The 19,290-nt window shown below is 47.3% G+C and overlaps 1 protein-coding gene and 1 pseudogene across 4 annotated transcripts in view; both read left to right on the top strand.

Moving 5' to 3' along the window:
* The window catches only part of SORCS2 (sortilin related VPS10 domain containing receptor 2), a 422,409-nt gene that overhangs the window by 292,051 nt on the left and 111,068 nt on the right, over positions 1 to 19,290 (top strand). The window lies entirely within an intron of this gene.
* On the top strand, positions 1,847 to 4,599 carry LOC131818625 (importin subunit alpha-1-like; annotated as a pseudogene).

The following is a 19,290-nucleotide window of genomic DNA, read 5'->3' on the forward strand; positions in this document are numbered from 1 at the left end:
ATGGGTCAGGCCAGTTAAGCTGATGTGACCGGTTTCACGAAATGGTATTGTGGGTGAGCTCCCAAAGTTAGGCCTTGATCGTGCAAGCAACCGGGTAATTAATAAGAGGTCTTTCCGGGGCGCTGGGGTGGCTCAGTGGGTTAAAGCCTCTGCCTTCGGCTTAGGTCATGATATCAGGGTCCTGGGATGGAGCCCCACATCAGACTCTCTGCTCAGCAGGGAACCTGCTTTCTCTTGTCTCTCTGCCTGCCTCTCTGCCTACTTGTGATCTCTGCCTGTCAAATAAATAAATAAATAAATCTTTTTAAAAAAAGAGGTATTTCTATGGAAACTAGACACACCCTGGTTAGCAGAGCAAGTTCCAAGCCCCATGTCTGAGTGCCATCGGTGGGATTCCTAGGTGTCAGGCTCAAAGCACCCGCACGCGGAGAGATGGCAGGCGTCGGCAGTCTGGTACAGCATCATGGTTTGCCGTTTGCTGATTGCTGGAGGTCCCTCCGTGTGGCCCCCGCAGCCGCAGGCAGGGGGTCTGTCTGAACAGGGCTGTTGCAATGATTCCTCTCAAGCTTGCATCAGGCTGCCTGGTGTGCAGGGCTTCGTGGGGAAGGGACAGCTCTTGTTCTTGGGGACTCCAAGTCAAAAGGATGGGAGAGGATCGGAAATGTTGGTTTGGAGAGTCATAAGCAGATATTTGAGGTCATCGGAAGAATTCAGGATCTCATCCAGTTTAGGAGCAAATAGCAACACCTGAAAGATCATTTGTCAGATCTAGAATCATCTACTACCCTACAGGTTATGTCGGGGAGACATAATTTTTCTCTGTAAAACCACCCTCCTGGGGCGCCTGGATGGCTCAGTGGGTTAAGCTTCTGCCTTCGGCTCAGGTCATGATCTCAAGGTCCTGGGATCAAGCCCCACATCGGGCTCTCTGCTCGGTAGGGAGCCTGCTTCCTCCTCTCTCTCTGCCTGCCTCTCTGCCTGCTTGTGATCTCTGTCAAATAAATAAATAAAATCTTTAAAATAAAATAAAATAAAATAAAACCACCCTCCTTTCCACCAAAGATAGCCAAATGAAGACTCATTTGTTTGCAAAATGAGTCTGGTTTCGGGCAAACTTGGCCTGACAACGTGCAGAAGTGGCCCGAGAATGGTCTTGGGCCACGTGGACTGCTTTTAAATCTGCTTGGCTGGAACTTTCCATAAGGAATCTTCAGACGGAACACTGAATGGCCTCTAGAGACAAAACCAGACTTTGATCTTGCACCAAGTGCACTTTTGGCGTTAAAGCTTGCTGACTTTCCATTCCAGTCTTAGCCAGTCCTGCCCATGCGTCAAATCCCCTTCCGAGGAGTCCTTTCCCACAAGCCTTCTACGACTTCCTTTTTTAACATTCAGACTCCGCTCTGTGTTTTCCCTTTTAAATCACCAGACTCAACTTTAGGACCAAACTACTTTCTTCTCCCTCAACCACACACAAAAAAATTCGTTTCCATTCCTCATCCCGTGTCTTGCCGGAAGCCCACATCTCAGTCTCTCTGCCCACGGAGATGTTTCCTTTCTTGTTTCTGGTAGTTTACGTTCTTCGTCAGCAATTAATGTTTCTTTATTCTCTTATTTGGAATCAATCTGGGTCTTCAATGAATTTAACGTCACTCAACACTCAATAGCAAAGTTTGAAATTTCAGGTTATTACCAAAAAGATTTGGGGAGACTGGCTTAGAAAGGTGTGTCTGTTCATCTTACTTGTTCTTAACAATTGTGTTTTGATCTGTCCCGAAACCCTTACAAAGCATGAAACAGCTAAACTGCGATACTTATGTTGTCTTTCCTGCTGACAAGCCCTCTAATGGAGGTGACGGGAGCTGATTTTACTTTCAGTGAAGGTAAGTAGCATAAAAGGATTATATTTAATGCTAAGGACTCTAAACCCATGCCGATATCATTATACCAGCATGCTTCAACCACCTTTCACATGTGAGAGACCAATCCTGGAGCACGTGAACTTGAAGAACCCTTGGGTTTGTTTTGATAATTTCTGAGAGTTTTGAAACAGCCAAGCCTGTAAGCTCGTGTCTCGAGACAGCTCTGTGAAGTTATTTTACAAATGAATTTTGGCAATGTCATCCAGACGTAGGAGAATTAGCACACACCCACGACACACAGGCATGGACACACATGAACAGGGCAGACAGAGGTCTTACGCTTTCTAATGTATGTGTTCATTTGCCCCTTCTCCAAAGACATCCTCTTTCCCTCTGTCTGTCTGTCTGTCTCTCTCTTCTGGTAAGAAATCTCTCCCTAACGTGTGTGTTTCAAAGAATGGCTCTTGGGTCCTAGAGGAGACATGGGTAGAAAATCTCTATCACAAAGGCACTAAGTTTCTCTAAGAAGGACTTGGGATTCCTAAGGACAATACTTAAAAGAGTTTTGATAAATAGGAAGGGTTTTAGGATTGGTAAAAAGGACACGTTAAACAACTCTGGATTATTTCTGAGGCTGGATTTCTAGTTTTGCAAAGATTTGTAAGGTAAGGACAGTTGCCTGCAATCCCTTAAGAAATCTCTTTGGTTACATCCCCTAAATGGCATCATAGGTTGATCTCCTCACCTAATTATCTTCAATTTGCTTCTTTTCCTTTGGGAATGTAGCTCTAATTTTAACTCAGGGGTGAAGGCCTTAAGAAATTCCAATCACATTCTGAATATCAGCTCCCAGTATGGCTAACTTTTAACTACAGGACCACTTAAAAATAAAAGTATTCTAGAGACCGTCTGTGGGGTGATCCGTGATGGACACGTGGTGGACATTTTGAGGACAGCTGACCCGCAGCCTGTGCACCCTGGTCCGTCCCCCATGGAAAACTGAGCGGGCCGTGTAGCTTTCTCCCTTTGTCTCATAACTGTGTCCACCAACAAGAATGCTAATTCACCAGCTGCCCGCCTTAACAGATTCAAGTACAAGGGGAAAGACAGTATGGAAATGAGGCAGTGTTGAATGGAAGTTAATGTGGAGCTGACGAAAGCTAAGAAGGTTGACCAGATGCTGAAAAGGAGAAACGAAAGCTGATTCCCTGATAACGCTACCTCTGCACGGCAGGAAAACTTCCAACAACCCGGGCACCGTAAACTGGTCTGTTGATGCAACACCTTGGAAAGCCAGCTCCAGGCTACTCAAGCCGCCAGGAAACTGCTCTCTAGGGAAGAACAGCCCCCTATAGATGCCATAATCTGGACTGGTTTGATTCCAAAATGTGTGTCCTTCTTGGGCAGAACTGATGGAAGCCCGATTCAGTTTGAATCTGCTCGATGCTCACTCCCGTTGCTTCTGGGACATCAGAACTGACCAAGGCTGCGGTAGATGGAGGTGCTGTCCCAGCATGCATTTCTCCGTTGGCATCTTCCCTCGCCCATGTCCTTGAACGAGCTGTGTGGGCTCTAGGAAACATTGCGGGGGGGGGGGGTGGCTCAGCTTTTCAAGACTTGGTTATCTCCTTGCAGTTCCTGGTGTATCATCTTTATTTAGCATGTGGCTACTTATGTGACCTTACTTGGACACTTTCAAACCTTTGTTGGAGCAAGAATCCCACACCCCGGTGAGATGCTCTTGAGCTGATTCTTCCTACCTTAGTTCGTCCCCTGCATCACGATGATCTAGAAGTCTTGGCAGATACCTGCTGGGCCATTTCGTACCTTCCTGATGGTCCAAATGAACAGACTGAAATGGTTGTGAAAACAGGAGTTGTGCTCCAACTTGGGAAGCTTCTAGGAGCTACTGAATTGTCCATTGTGACTCCCGAGCTAAGAGCCATAGGAAATATTGTCCCTGGGACAGACAAACAGACTCAGGGGATCATAGATGCAGGAGCACTTGCTGTCTTCCCCAGCCTGCTAATGAACCCCAAAACTAATATTCAGAAGGAAGTTATGGGGACAATGTCAAACATCACAGCTGGTCGCCAGGACCAGATGCCACAAGTAGTGAATCGTGGATTAGTCCCATTCCTCAGTGGTGTTCCCTCTAAGGCTGATTTTAAGACACAAAAGGAAGCTGTCTGGGCTGTGACCACCTACGCAAGTGGCGGGACAACTGAACATATTGTATACCTCGTTCATCATGGCATAATAGAACCATTGATAAGCCCCTTGGAGGCCATTTCAAACATCTTTCCAGCTGCTGAGAAGCTAGGTGAGACTGAGAAATTTAGTATAATGATGGAAGAATGTGGAGGTTTGGACAAAATGGAAGCTCCACAAAACCATGAAAATGGGGGCGCCCGGGTGGCTAGGGGTTAAAGCCTCTGCCTTTGGCTCAGGTCATGATCCCAGGGTCCTGGGATTGAGCCCCACAATCAATCGGGCTCTCTGCTCAGCAGGGAACCTGCTTCCTCCTCTCTCTCTCTGTCTGCCAAATAAATAAATAAAATCTTAAAAAAAAAAAAAAACCCATGAAAACAAGTCTGTGTACAAAGCTTCCTTAAACTTGATTGAGAAAGATTTCTCTGTAGAGGAAGAGGAAGTTCAGAAAATTGTGCCAGAAACTACCTCTGAAGGGTATTCATCCCAAGTTCAGGGTCACCCTCCTGGGATCTTTAAGTTTTAGACTGTACAGCTGTGGCAGAAAGTTGTTTGTTGTGTACTCTGTTTGGCAGAAGTTTCTCTTCCTGTTCCTCTAATAAGAACTCTTTTTAAATGTGTTTTGTTATTGTAGCATTTTTAAAAAGATTTTGTTTATTTATTTGACAGAGAGAGAAAGAGATCACAAAGAGGCAGAGAGGCAGGCAGAGAGAGAGGGGGAAGCAGGCTCCCCGCTGAGCAGAGAGCCTGATGCGGGGCTCGATCCCAGGACCCTGCCACCCAGGCAGCCCTTACTGTAGCATTTTTTACAAGGAAATTCTACTTGACCTGTTCCAAATCGTATAAACGGTATGAAGTTCCTCCTTTCAGTGGGTTTCTTATTTATGTGTGGAATCTCTTATCTTGTGGTGTCCTGTAGATAAAGATCAAATTCTGCCCTTTTCATATATATATATATATATATATATATATATATATATATAATATTCTAATATATATGTATATATTCTAAATATCTTGCCAGTTTATAGATACTCAGTAAATATTCCGGCAGTGTCGAATAATCTCCCCCTCCTCTTGGGGTTTAAGAGGGGTCCCCAAAGAGGGTGCAAATGATACCATCTTCCCAAGATCCAGAATCACTCCCAAGTATCCCAAAGGAAGAGCCAGCAACCTACCTGTCCAAGGCAGACACAGCCCAAGCTAGGTTCTCTCAGGAGGCGAAGTGAGACCATCCACAGGGTCAAAGTTGTCCCTGGGAGAGAAAGGATCCGTAACCAATGGGTCTGGATTTGGAAAGGAGGGGGCATTCTGAAATTTTATTTTCCTCTTCTGTGAGTTTCTGAGCAACACCTGGTCGTGTGTTAGAGAGCCTAGAAGAAATTCTGGTCACGTGTTTCCTCTTGGGACAATGAGGGGGATTCATGAGGGGCTATCAGTCTTTCTTTTCTTTTCTTTTAGTTTCAGAGGTAGAGATCAGGGATTCATCAGTTGCATGGAACACCCAGTGCTCATTCCATCATGTGCCCTCCCTAATGCCCGTCACCCAGTTACCCCATCCCCCCCCTCCCCTCCAGCAACCCTCAGTTGGTTCCCTAGAGTTAAGAGTCTCCTGTGGTTTGTCTCCCTCTCTGATTTTGTTTTATTTTATTCTTCTGTCCCTTCTTTTATTCCTCTGTCCCTTCCCCTATGATCCTCTGTTTCTTAACTTCCACATATGAGTGAAGTCTTACAGTATTTGTCTTTCTCTGATTGACTTATTTCACTTAGCATAATACCCTCTAGTTCCATCCACGTCATTGCAAATGGCAAGATTTCATTTTTTGATGACTGAGCAATATTCGTGTGTGTGTGTGTGTGTGTGTGTGTGTGTGTGTGATGATTTATCTTCTTTATCCATTCATCTATCAGTGGTCATCTGGGCTCTTTCCATAGTTTGGCTCTTGGGGACATTGCTGTTATAAACATGGGTGCCCTTTTGAATCACCATGTTTGTTTCCTTTGGGTAGATACCTAGTAAAGCAATTGCTACCAGTCTTTCTAATTCTTCTCCAAATTTGCTAGAATCTCCTGGAAAAGATCTGCTGCTGTCCAGGGGACATTTTTTCTTCTGGTGGGGTTCTAGGCTATATCCACGAAGGACTTGCACAGGAAGAACAGAAGCTGGTGGAGCCTGATTTACAGGGCGGGCCCTGCTGCCCATCCCACTGCCTCCAGTAAGCTCTCCTTCTGGCTTTCAGCTTGTACATGAGTAACCCATGGATACCAGGCCTGGAGATGGGGCTGTGGGACACTCTGTAAATCTCATAAGAAAAAAAATGTAAGCTGAAATAGACAGATGGGAAGAGATTTTGAGAAGGGGAATTTCTGTTGAATTTACTTTTTGTTCAAGTCTGATTTCTCTTCTTTCTTCCTGCTAAGGGAGTCCCTAAGAGGAATCACTGTATTTCCTTGTGTCCTCTTTTTAATTCGGTCTCTCTGAAGGTGCCAATAAATTGTTTAGGATGAGAGATTTAAAAAAATTTTTTTCTTTGCTCAAATACAGCCAATTCAGAGAATCAGTCATTTGGCCATCAATAAATAGGATCTGTCAATAGTGATTCAGACTAATAAGCCTTTTCAGGTAATTTTCCAGGCTTAAGAGAAATCTTTCTTGGATGCAGGTGGCATCCTTGGGGTGGGTACAGATGATGTACCCCTGTGAGCACAGAAGTTTCTTCTCAAAGCCAGTCTCAGAAAGCAAAGGCCTTTGTCCTACCAGTGGTCGTGGGTCTCCAGTCTCCCATGAAAATGGGATGTCTCCAGTCTGAGGCCCGCTGATTTGTGACACTGGGCAGGTGCTCCTGGAATGGGAATTTTCTAACAGTAACAATGAAGGTCAAGATAGCAACAGCTTCTCATGAACTGGGATCTCTGATCCTGACACAGACAAAGATTGTCAGATACACAGCCTTTGGGGGTGCCCAGCAGATGAGCAAAGACACCCATCCTCTGACTGGCAGACCAGAGAGGGCATGCTCACTGGCCAGAATGCCAAGCGCTCGGGCCATAGAACAACACAGCAGACAGAACTAACGTCCATTTCTGGGAGGAAAAGGGTGGATAAAAACATGGAGTGCTCTTGCCAAATATTAGAGTCACCAAGCCCAAGGAGCTAGCTCCCCCAATATCTTCTGCTTCTCTAAATTTTAGAAAAAGGTCAAAAGGACCCTCACTGCTCTGCTTCCTTTGGACTCTGCAGGTACAGACCCAGGATCTGCTGTGGGAATTCTGACCTTTTGCCAGCTGTCAGAGTATTGAATGTATCTCTGCTGCAGCCGCCATGGGGTGATCTGTAGTCAGCAGACGGGACTCACCAGAACTGTAGGGGAGGAAAAATATAACTCCTCCCCTCAAATGTTCTTCTGGCTGGTCTAAGAATCAAATTGACATGAGACAGATTAAGGGGGGGCGCCTGGCTAGCTCAGTTGTTTGAACATCTGACTCTTGATCTCAGGGTTGTGAGTTCAAGCTCTGTACCAGGCTCCATGCTTCAAAACAACATAAACAACAACAACAAAAAGAAATAGACATGTGACAGATTAACAGAAGAAAATCAAACTGAATTTCATACATTTGGAAACCTCCCCCGAACATGAGAGGGTCCGAGTCGGAAAGGAACAACACGGTATCAGTACCATCCTGAGCTAGGGAGTGGGGTGGGAGCCTGGGGCTTCAAAGGGGAGGAGGGCATTCATAGGGCAGTCAGGAGCAGGTGTCTGGTGATGTCATGTCTCCCTGTCCCATGGATAGGTCCTTCAGATAAATTTATCTCTGTACTAACTCTCATCCTGGGGAAGATCCTCCATTTAGATTCTTCCAGGTGTTAAGGGAGGGGCCAAAATCTTCCCTGGAGCCCACAGGGTCTCGATTGCCTTCGGTGGAAAATAGTCCACGTGCTAACATGGCCCGTGGAAGGGAGACGTGCTCTGAACCCCTTCAGTGTGGACAAGTAACTGACATTATCAATGAGATCCTTTCCACTCTATTTTCATACTAAGTCTTTGAAATCCAGTTTCTCTCTTGGTCTTGAAGCACATCTCAGTTTCTTTAGCCACTAAAATGTCTTTGGGGGCACTTGGCCGATATTTTGAGCTACGAAATTTACAGTCGGAGAAGCGGACCCACGTGCCCGAGTTGTCCCGCAGATACTTCAGTTTCCCAATAAGAAAACAGAAATCATTTTCAAAATTAAAACTAATTTAATTACAATTGAGTTAAATTAACATGGCTGGTCCTCGTCCAGGCTGGTGCATTTCAAGTGCTCAGCTAAGTGGTCCCCAGATCGGACGGTGTGCTTCTCGCTCCTCGGTCATCCGAGGCCTCAGAATTCGCCTGTGTGTTTAGACATTGCAGTTGCTGCCCTGTGTTTCCTGCAATTGCTGCCCTGTGTTTCCTGTTCTAAGGGGAATCCAGCAGAAGTCCGTGTTTGACTGGTGAGGTGTTTATCGAGGGACGAGGAATGGGAATTATTTGATGTTTCTGTTTCTGTTCAGTAATTTGACAAATGAATGGTCTGAGTTCATAATTAAGAAATTGGTTTTTAGAAAAGCTCCATTGGCTCGTGAATTGATGAAGTGAAGACTGTCACATTGCTGGGGGTGGGGGGGCGTCACATCTCAGCAAATAAACAAGATTTTAATGACTAGTCCACAGCTGTGTGTGTTAGGAGGTGGCGAGTTGAAAGGACAGGGCGGAGATCCAGCATCAGAATATTCTCCTAGAAAGCAGGGTTAATGGCACCAGAGAGTTCTACTCCAGCAGCAGTCCTCTTCTGACCAAAGCCACCCACCTACTCAGCCAAAAAGCTGTTGCCGCAAAGAAAAAACCTTGTCTTCTGGCCCTGGAGGAATTGGTTGCCTACATACAGTAACAAGCCAGCAGGGACCTTTTAGTGAGTCATTTCCTTCTAAAACTTTGAGCTTACTCTCAGTTATCATTTTTAAAAGATCTCTTTACAAGACGTATTGCCCTCCCCTTGGATTTAGCAAAAGAAAACAGTAGGAGAGGGCCAGGCAATGAGAACAGCCCTTGAGTGCCTACTGGGTGCCAAGCATGATGTAAGTGAGGAGGAGGGGGTACTCAGCCTTGTGTGTCTTACTACAGAGGTGACTTTTGTGCTGGACATCAAGGGATGAATAGGAGTTGGCTGGAAAAAGAGATTTGAAGAACTTGTGATCCGTTTGGGAACTGGTGACAGATGTAAGGCATGGAGTTGGAGAGTGGAGAGAAAGAGCAGAATCTGGAAAATGTGGCTACTGTTGGAGAGGAAGGTCCCAGAGCACCAAGGCAAGACATTGAGACCGTCTTGGAGAACTAGAAGCTGCAAGCTCCAGAGGTTACAGGGGTGGGGCGGAGGATGTAGGTGAGCAGGGGCGGCCCAGCTGTGATGTGGGCTGGGACCGTGGCAGGGGAGTACGTGAACATGGATGGGGCTTGTCGCCCCAGTCTTTTGAGAATTGTGGTATTCCTGTGAAACGTCACAATGGTCAAAACCTTGTGAGGGCAGATGTGGCCTTTTGGCAGCCCGTTTGCCGTGTCTGTTAGATTCCAGCAGGGGAGGCTGAGGCAGGGTCCCCGCAGAGTTGGGCTCAGGCTCAGGAGAGACCACAACCACTGTGGCAAAAGACCAACTAGGGGGCATGGACTTTTGGTGGCTCCAGGTGAGATTGTGGTGTTCGTCCAGAGCAGAAAAGGCAGAGACAAAGTGACAGGTATAAGGAAGGAAGACAGCGTGCCTGAAAGATGGCACCTTACAACTTCTGCCGTCAGCTTTCTGGTGGGCAGACACGTAAAGCAGGTGGGCAAACCATGAAGGCAGGTGGATGGACAGGTAAGGCAGGTGGGCAGACAAGGTAAGAGCTAGAGTACTAAAGTACTTTGAAAAGTACTATGATCTGAAGTCCTTTAAAGGTTTTCTACTGAACTGCAGCTCCTGTCTGTCTCTGTGAATTATGATCAAATTACCCATCATGATTACTTCCGGTTAATTTCTCCTGCTAAGCCTGAACCAGCTGATGAGTTTTCTTAATTTTGATTATATGCTCAAGGGAGTGTTTTGTTCCTGTGCATCTGAAGGGTGTCTGAAGGCAAACAAAGTCAACAATCAGTGGTGGCACTTCAGAAGCCACCTGGGTTCCTGTTCCAACTCCAGGTGTAATAACCTTGGTTAAGACATGTAAGTACTCTGGGACTCAGTTTCCCCATCTATAAAATGGAACAAGGGGAGTACCTGGTCTCAAAGTTTCTCCCAATCCTGGAATCGTATTCAGTTTCCTACTTTCTGTGAAGTGTTGGTGATTTAACCCTGATGTCTCTGTTTACTGGATAAAAGCCCACCTCACCCCTAAGTTAACCCCTTGCTGACTCTAATGTCTGGCTGAGGGCAATATCAGGGTCTTTGGGATTGACTTGCTGTCATTCCAGCCACACACAAGTCTTTGTGTCTCTCCCATGGTGAAATGAATGAATGAATGAATGAGTAGTTGTGATCTCAGTGCTCATGGAGCCTGAGCACGCCCACATGACCAACCAGCATCCACAGGGCCCCCCATCCTAGACTCTTATCACAAGGCTTTGCATCCTTCAATGAAGAGTTCCCTTTACCCATCCATGAGTGATGACATGTGGGTGGTTTCAATGTTTACTTGTGTTATGATTTTTTAAAAAATGTTTATGATAGTGCCCACACACTGAGTACCTAGAAGATTATATGCACTTGGTGAGGCCACCTCCACCCCTACCCACATACATGCATGTAATCCCGTGGCATTCTCACATTTGGAAGTGGATATTATTATCCCCATGGTATAGCCGGAGAAACTGAGGCTCAGAGAACTTATTTTGCCCACATAACTAATCCTTAGAGGAGCGAGAATTAGGACATTGGTCTGGATTCTTTTAATCTCCCAGGCTGCCCTTTTGGGTCCCACTTACCTTTTAGGACAGCCTTGAATGTCCCCAAGGTCCCGGGACCAGTAAGACACAGGCCGTGTTTCTCCATGTGTCTTCTATGTCATGTTGGCTCTCAGTGCAATGCACTTTTGATGAGCGCTTGTGCTTTCCTGGTCTTATGAAGCACCGAGTATGCAGGGGTGAACGAGGCCTGACCTGTCTTCAGGAGCTCACCTCCTAGTGGAGGACACAAACTGGTGTATGTCTGGGGCTCCCAGAACACAGAGACACAAAGTGCCAGGAGATTGTAGATAAAGATTTCTTCTACCTCTAGGGATGTAGGAGATCTTCCTAGAAGAGAAGGCAGCTGTGCCTATCATTAAGAGCGGGGTATGATTTGTTTATGTCAGAGCAGAGTGGCATGATTCCAGACAGAGGGGAGAAGGTGAGCAGAGGGAAGGAAGAGGGGACATTCAATTAGGTGTGTGCTCCTGAAGGTATGTATGTAGATGGCTGTTTGGTTAAACCAGTTCACCCAGTCGGCCATGCAGCCAAAACCCAGGCTTCCTGCAAACCCTTCCAATTCATGGCACATTAACTTACTATTTTCTATATAAATAGACAAGAAATACTTTTTTTCTAGCTGGTAGAAATGGCTTTGCATAGCCTACTTCTTTACAAAATTATCACTTGATCTTTAAAATTTTCCCCATAGAAAGTCTCAAGGAGGAACTGACAATCTTTACTGTCTACCTGATTAGGAGTTATTTGGGACAACAGCAGAGGCCCTCACATAGCAGTGGGGCTTGGGGAGATGTGGGAAGAGTTGGGAGAGTGTTTGGATCAGGGAACCAAGTGTCTTTGGTTATGAATAGGGACTTCTGGGCCAGAATGTCAATCTCAATTTTAGGAGATATAGAACAGTGGGAGACCACTCTCAACTTACAGTAATAACTATTGCTGGGTTGTATTCTTTGTTTTATACTAAAATTATTACAATAGTCTTATTGGAACCTGTGTTTCAGAGAAAAGAAGTTGTAGGCAGCTAGAGAGGGTAGACTTGAGAATCAAACCCAGATCAGTCAAGCACAAAAGCCTTCTGGCCTTCCAATGTCCTTAACTAAAAAAAGTTACAAGAAGAATTTTTTAAGGGAAAAATGAAAAAGTCACTTAAAAGGCAACATACAGAAAAATAGCACGTTCTAATACAGATTTTAAACACGCATGTGAAAAGATGTTAAACTTCAATGTAAAAGCAAACCAAATAACTAGATACCTCTCTTACTCCTTACATTGGCACACACACACACACACAAAAAAAAAACCCACAAAAAAAACCCCTAAGATAACAACAATAATGATACCCCGTTTGACAAGGATGGGAGGGAGTAGAAATTCTGCTGCTGTTCACCTGACTGCCTATGTTATTGTTAGTTCGTTAGAACAAAGTCAGTGTCCTTTCAAGGAAACACTAAAGAAAAAAGGCATCTGCCATCTTCTGGGCTGGTGTGACATCCGGTGCTACGGGAATGCGGGAACTTGTCTAACAGCAGCTGGTCCTGGTCTTTTGGGATCCCCAAAACCACAAGAGAAGAGCCTCCATGGAGACAAGGGCATTGGTTGCTCTGAGCGCTGTCCGTGGTGCTGACCCAGCTGAGCCTCTCTGGCCACTTGGTTGGTGCCCTTGGGAGGCACACCCTGGCCCTCCTGACCCCAGCATGGACTCCTGCTGCCAGAAACCTGCCCAGAATCTAAGTCCTGCTCCCCAACAGTAATGCTTGCCTACTACAGAGAGCTCAAACGCTGAAAAACAGAGCCACCTGTAAATCTGCCATCTATTGTAACATTCTGATGTATTTTCTTCCTGTCTTTTTTCTATGAATCTTTGTTATATAGTTGAGATACTTTAATACTCTTAAGTTTCCTCTTGGAAATATTCTCCCACATTATTCAGAATGCTTTGTGAGCATCATTTTAATGACTTCAAATAATCTGAGATTCAGTTAATGAGAATGTAACCATTTTTGTATTTAGCTACTATTTATTGAAGACGTAGTATGTTCTTAGCATAATACTAAGGCATTTCCAGATACTACTTCTCATATGCAAAAGGACTTTGAGATGAAGGTGTTACTATCCTCAAGTTTGCTGATATTGAAACTGAAGTTCAGAGAGGGTAAGTAACTTGCCTAAGATCACACAGCTAGGTAAGGGGTAGAGATGGTTTTGAATTGATGGGTGTCTGATGACAAAGGCATTGATTTTGCCATTGCCCCACACTGCCTTCCATAGTTTTTACATAAGATGGTTTAAAAAAAACAACAACATATATCTATCACAATTTAATATTTATTCCCCAGATACTTGGATATCTAGATGGCTTTGCAATGTCAAATAGAAGGTTGTTAAAGATGAAAAGATCACAGAAGGTTGAGATTAGGATATCCTCAGTCAATGTCAGTGTCTTCCAGTGCCCCTCCTTGGGCAGGCCACATCTTGCAACAAAATGGGTAGCCTCTACTTGAATGCCTCCTTGCACTGAAAACTCACTATCTGGGCCAGAGAGTTGTATTAACAACGACAGCCACAGTTTTAACCAAGAAGCAATCTGAGTAGCCCGGTTAATCAGGGTCATTTCACTGCCTACCCACCCCTCAGTGGCAGGTCCCCATCCACACTGGGCTCATTGTTGAGCATGGATGGATGAGCTATGGCTTCAAGACCTGTCACATAGCCAGTGTAGATACACACATGTTGACATGAAGGTGGCTGGCTCCAGGTTCCCAAGGACCTTGACAAACTTTCCAGCTCCAGCATTTGTCCAGAAGTGGCTCTGCCCAGGTCAGCCTTGGTTGTAGCTGCCTCTGTGGGGAGGTAGGGGTGTTGCAGACGTGCCCAGCCCACCTGCCCTTGTCATTCTGAGCCCACTCTAGGTGCTTTCTTTTCCTGAGGGCCTGAGGGGCACTGCCAGACAGGATGCCTTAGAGAGAGGACAGGCATCACAGATGGCTTGCTCTGGTTTAACATGACATGTTTAACATGACATGTGTCCCAGTGTCCCTCCATTCCCTGAGACTCGGTCTGCCCAAACCACCTAGCCATGGAACGATAAAGCAGGGCCACAACACGGCCTTATCCTCAGGTCAGGACTCTTTGATCTCACTCTGAGCCTCAGCACAGCACAGCACAGAGAGCCCGAGCTCTGGGGCTGGAGGACCTGGATTCAGCCTCTGTGATGCTGTGTCTCATGTGCAGCCCTTCTCCTCATTCTCTTAGCCTCTTCATCCATAAATAGGATTCAGGAGACATGCTCCAGAGGCTAGACGCGCAGGACTAAGTATCTGTGGCTGTGCTTTGCAGACTCTAACCAGAGAATGTCCCGTGTTACAGCAGCATCACCGTCTTCATCACCTGCCATGCGCTGCCTCCTGACATCATGTCCGTCATGCAGCAGGTGTTTTATAAATGCTGGCTGAAGCAACTGTCAGTATTAACAGTGGCCAATAAGTGTCGCTGATAAGAAGGAATGGGAACAAAGAGTGGGCGAGAATGGGAATGCCTTTGGTCTCTGAGTCCAGGCACAGAGGGGCACAGATGGAATGGAGAGGTAGGGAATCTTTGAGGTGTGGTCTCTGGACATTATAGCTGTGTCTGTGTCCAGCAGGGCTCCTGTTTGGAAGCCAGAAGAGTGCATGGAGAACCAGGTGCTTCGGTGCCATGGCAGGCTGAAGAGATAGAAACGAGCTCAGAACTCTCTGGAGGGTGGACAGAGTGGGCTGGGCTCCGGGAAGTAAATCTGAGTCTGGGTAGGTTTGCAGGCAGAGTTCCGAGAGCATCATAATTCTGCAGCCTGCAACAGACTGTGTGAGATTTTCTAATGTGGTATAAATTCTGCCATTACCCAATTGAACCGAGAAAATCGATGTCATTAGCCTAATTACGTGGGCTCTGTTTATAGACTCCGATGCTAGGCGCTAGGGGGTGTCAGAATAAGGACAGCGCGTTGCAAAACATGGAGGGAGGTGGGTGTAAATATCCTGCTGTGATTCTTGGTGCCACTTGGTTTCTCAGTGTGCTCACACCGACAGGGAAAGGGATGACATCATTCCAGTCTGATATGTAATAGGTCTTCAAAACTGCTTTGTTGGACGGATGAGAAGAGGGAGGGAGGGAGGAAAGGAAAGATCTGAGGCAGTCGTATAAATCTGAAAAATGTAATTTCCCCTTTGGGGCTGTGTGATCTTCAGCAGCAAATGGACATAACAGGCATGAAAGCTCTTGCATCTCCCCAAAACGCTTCCTGATGTGGGGGCTTGGGCTCCCCAAGGGAAGAATGGGGCTTGGGCTGAATTGTTACCCCTAATGGGGTCTGCAATTCTGCCCCACACCTCAAAGCTATCAGACTTCAAAGGAACGGTCTGCGGCGGCACGTGGGTGGGGAGATGGATAGGATGGATAGCAGCTGGAGGACGAATGTCACCCTTTGCCACCCCTCCAGGCTCTGGAGACAAAGGGGAGCTGAGCCCCTGTGCATCAGATGCCCGTTTCTCGGGTCTCCTGCCGACTCCAGAGCCAACAGCAGAGTGTCTGCCGGCCAGGTCCCATGTGTCCTACCTCCTTCGGACTGTATAGACACAATTCACAGACCATGGTCCTTACATGACTACCTCCTTATCCTGGATCTCTGTGCTGGAGAGTGGACTGCAGCACATTCAGGATTCAGAATCCCATTGGCTGAGACTGTGAGCCTCACACATGAGATCACTCCCATTTGATGTGTCCATCCCCCTCCGGGTTGGTAATTGTGGTTCCCCTGTCAGTGGCCAACAGACATCTTCAAACGCTGATGCTGAGGATGTGTGAAGCTAGGACCATGAAAGCTTCAATGACAGAAATGGGGACAAGGTCAGGTTTCTCTGACCCGGGTGTTGGTCTTGCATTCTGGGATTCTTCTTTGACTCCAGCCTGGTTGGATGGCGCCCGCACCAGATATAGAATTTCAAACATCCGGAGGGGGGTCCTTTGGTGGTCTAACACTTAGCATTAGAGAGGTATCTTCCGCCAATCCAATCGTTCATTCATTTGCCTGGTTTTCTCTCTCCTTGTGGTTAAATATCTCCCCCAGGTAGATCTGATGGCCAGCGTCCTTTTGGGGACTTTGTCTGGGACGTGCTGAGCTGCTCCCCGTGCAGACTTCATTCCGTGTCTCTGACCATCTCTCTGTTACACCTGTGACTCCTTCCTTGGAAACACTTTCAGTTTTGAGGCTAGATTCCTGTGTTCTAACCTCCGAGGACACAATTTGGTTTTTTTCTCCCCTCCTTTTTATTTTATTTCTTTGTCTTCTTCTGTTACCTTCTGGGAACGTTCCACAAGGATTTCTGCACTGTCCCCGATTCCTTTTCTACACATAAACTCTGCCTTTCCCTGCTCCCCTGCCCCCACTTTGGCAATTTTATTTCTGCTCTTACCCTGAGATTTTTCTTTCACGTTTCTCTCACTCCCTCTGAAAGCCCAAGGGTGCCAGCCACGAGTTTTCTTACATTTTCTTCAGCTTTCAGGGATAAATCCTTTTCAGAGAGGACGCTTTTCTCTGAATCTTGAGGGTTTCATTCCTTTCAACTGGGCTGTCATGTCCCTTCACAAGCACCATGCTGGGGTTTTCTTCTGTTTTCCTGCTTGCCCATCTTTGACAAAGAACATCGCCCACAGGAGAAGGAGGCATTTATCTTCTCAGCTCCCCCGCTGTCCGCTTGTGCTTGGACCCACCCCCAACCCCCACCACTGTGGCCCTGGCAGGATGGTCCCTGTGGTTGGAACCCTGTTATGGGATGTCCACAGCGCTGCTGGACCAGCTCAGATCTTCCCCTTGATAAGTCCCTCCCTTTCTGGTTTTCGAGAAGTGACCCGAAGTCACAGACCCAGTACGCCCTGCTCCTAGGGGGCTGTCTGCCTCTAGCCAGGATGCAGTGGTCCCCTTATCAGACCCTCAGCCCCTGTCACATGTGCACAGAGAGCTGTGGCCCCAAATAGAATGGTCAAGGGAGGGTCCTATAGCAGGACTTGGGTTCCGTCAGAGTAGCCCCCACTGTAGCAGGGGTCACCCAGCCCAGTGGTGCCAGCTTGGGTACCCGTGGCAGACAATGGGTGGGACAGGGCGTCCGTCTGCCTGACAGGCTAGAGCTCTCTATTCAGCATACACGGGGGCTGCCCCACAGGCTCCTCAATTCAACTCTCACGGTGTCGCAGTTCGTGGGCGTTTCTCTGGTGTTTCGGCAATGGGCGGGCTGTCTTCAGGATTCCTGTCCAGGTGGAATTCATCATTTTCTGCGTGTCTGTGGGCCAGGTGCGGTTCTAATGCGGGAGGCCAGGGCAGCGGTCTGGACTCAATATTTTGTGCACATCACCACGGGGAGCAGAGTTCTCATGGTTGTGATGGCCCCCGGAGCTGGGCGGGGCAGGGCGCGTCCCGGTCCCCATTTCTCCAGGAAGAGACAGAGACTCAGAGACACAGCTAGGTGAGCGGCTAACCAGGGGCTTGAAGTCAAGAGTGCCCCATTCTTAACTCTCGCTCTTTTCCCTGCAAAGAAAGGAGGGAAAATCAGACCAGCGCCTCTCCGGCAGGCCTCGCCATGCTTACTGTCTTGTGCAGCTTTGTACAATTGCAGGCAGTCTGAAAGTCACCAGGTCCTTCCATCACACATGACATCACCCTCCTCATCACAAGCTGAGGCCAAGGAAGACTGTGGGAAGGAGCCAGAAAGCTGCTCTGTCCGTATTTGAGTGCAAGCATTGTTCCAGATGCACCAGTTGGCTCATTTTCTGTGGTCTTGGGCTACTCTTCCCCATGGGGAGGATGCTCCCCTGCAGCCCTGGGGCTTCCCTTGAACTCACTGCTGTGCGACCTCAGGCAGGTCACCTCACCTCTCTGTGCCATCTGCCTCTCAATAAAATGAGCACCGTGGTTCCTCCCTTCCAGGGCTGTGGTGACGATGAAGTCAGCTAGTCCCGTAGAAAAAGTGGGAACACGTCCGGGTACAAAACCAGAATAGTATTATCAAGAGAAATGGCTCCTTACAACCTGATGCAAAGGCAGATCCCCCCCAACCCACATCATGGGGCCTCCTTCCCCCTCCACATGCCCCATGTGTCACAGTGGAAGGGCCACAAGGCACACCCCACCCTATGCCTCTCCTGGCTGTTCTGCTCTTGTTCCCAGAGCCAGCCAGAGCATCTTTGGAGCTGAAATAACCACAAGGCCGGGGAAACTCAGCTGGGATGTTTCAGTCCTTGGGGACCAGAGGTGCTTAGAGATACGCTCGCTCCTTTCCCCAGATCTCAGAGGCACAGGGGAGCCAATGAAAGTCAGGCAAGCAGCTTGCCTGGAGTCCCCAGTGCATGGATTTAGGTCCCTTTCTCAAAAAAGCCTCCTTGACTGTGAAGAGGGACCCAGCTTGCTCAGCAGACCCAGCTTACCCTGCTCCCAATTAAGTGGCCTGGCCATGCTTCTCCAGCCTGGGGAGGAGTCCAGCTTTGGGGCCCAGGATACAGAAAGCACAGGGGAGGGACTGACTCGAGGGGGCTTAGATCCTCCCCCTCCCGCCTTGCTGGCCATCCCTTCCACCTGCCTCTGTCCCCTCCAGACCCACCATGCCCGTTCCTTGGAGCCCACCATCCCCACAGCCTCCGACCCTTTGTTCCTGAGGTTCTCCCGGCCAGCTCTTTGTCCCCTCCCTCCTCTGTAGGTCACCCCCTGGGTGGCAAAGTGGCTGGTGTCCTGTGTAGGCGGAGAGGGCATGGGTGTTGGGACTCCTGCGTGGGAGGACCTTCATCAGGTTCTGTCTCAGGCCACAAAGCAGCCATGGAGAGAAATACAGGCCACGTTCAGTCCTATGATTGATAATCAATCTGGAGCATCTGCAGGAAGGCGAAGTATTCAAATGCTTGAACGCATGATTTCAAAGAACATTTAAGATTACAGGAATATGCTTGTGCGAAAAGCCAGTCACCAAAAATATGCATGTCAATCTCCTAATTTTCCAAAAGTGGAATGTATGTGCAAAGAATAAATCTCATTTTTATGTATTTCTTTACATTTTTCCTGTGTTGTCACCAATGAACATGTATTTCTTCTACCTGGAGAGAAAGGACTAGACTTTTCTCAATGTCGCCCTCTCTATGCAGCAGCCGTTTTTGTTTGTTTGTTTGTTTTAGTTGCGGTGAAATTCACATAACATAAAATTAACCGTTTGAAAGTGAACAAATGCGTGGTATTGAACACGTT

The sequence above is a fragment of the Mustela lutreola genome, chromosome 1, assembly GCF_030435805.1.
Source record: "Mustela lutreola isolate mMusLut2 chromosome 1, mMusLut2.pri, whole genome shotgun sequence".
Taxonomy (NCBI): Eukaryota; Metazoa; Chordata; class Mammalia; order Carnivora; family Mustelidae; genus Mustela; species Mustela lutreola.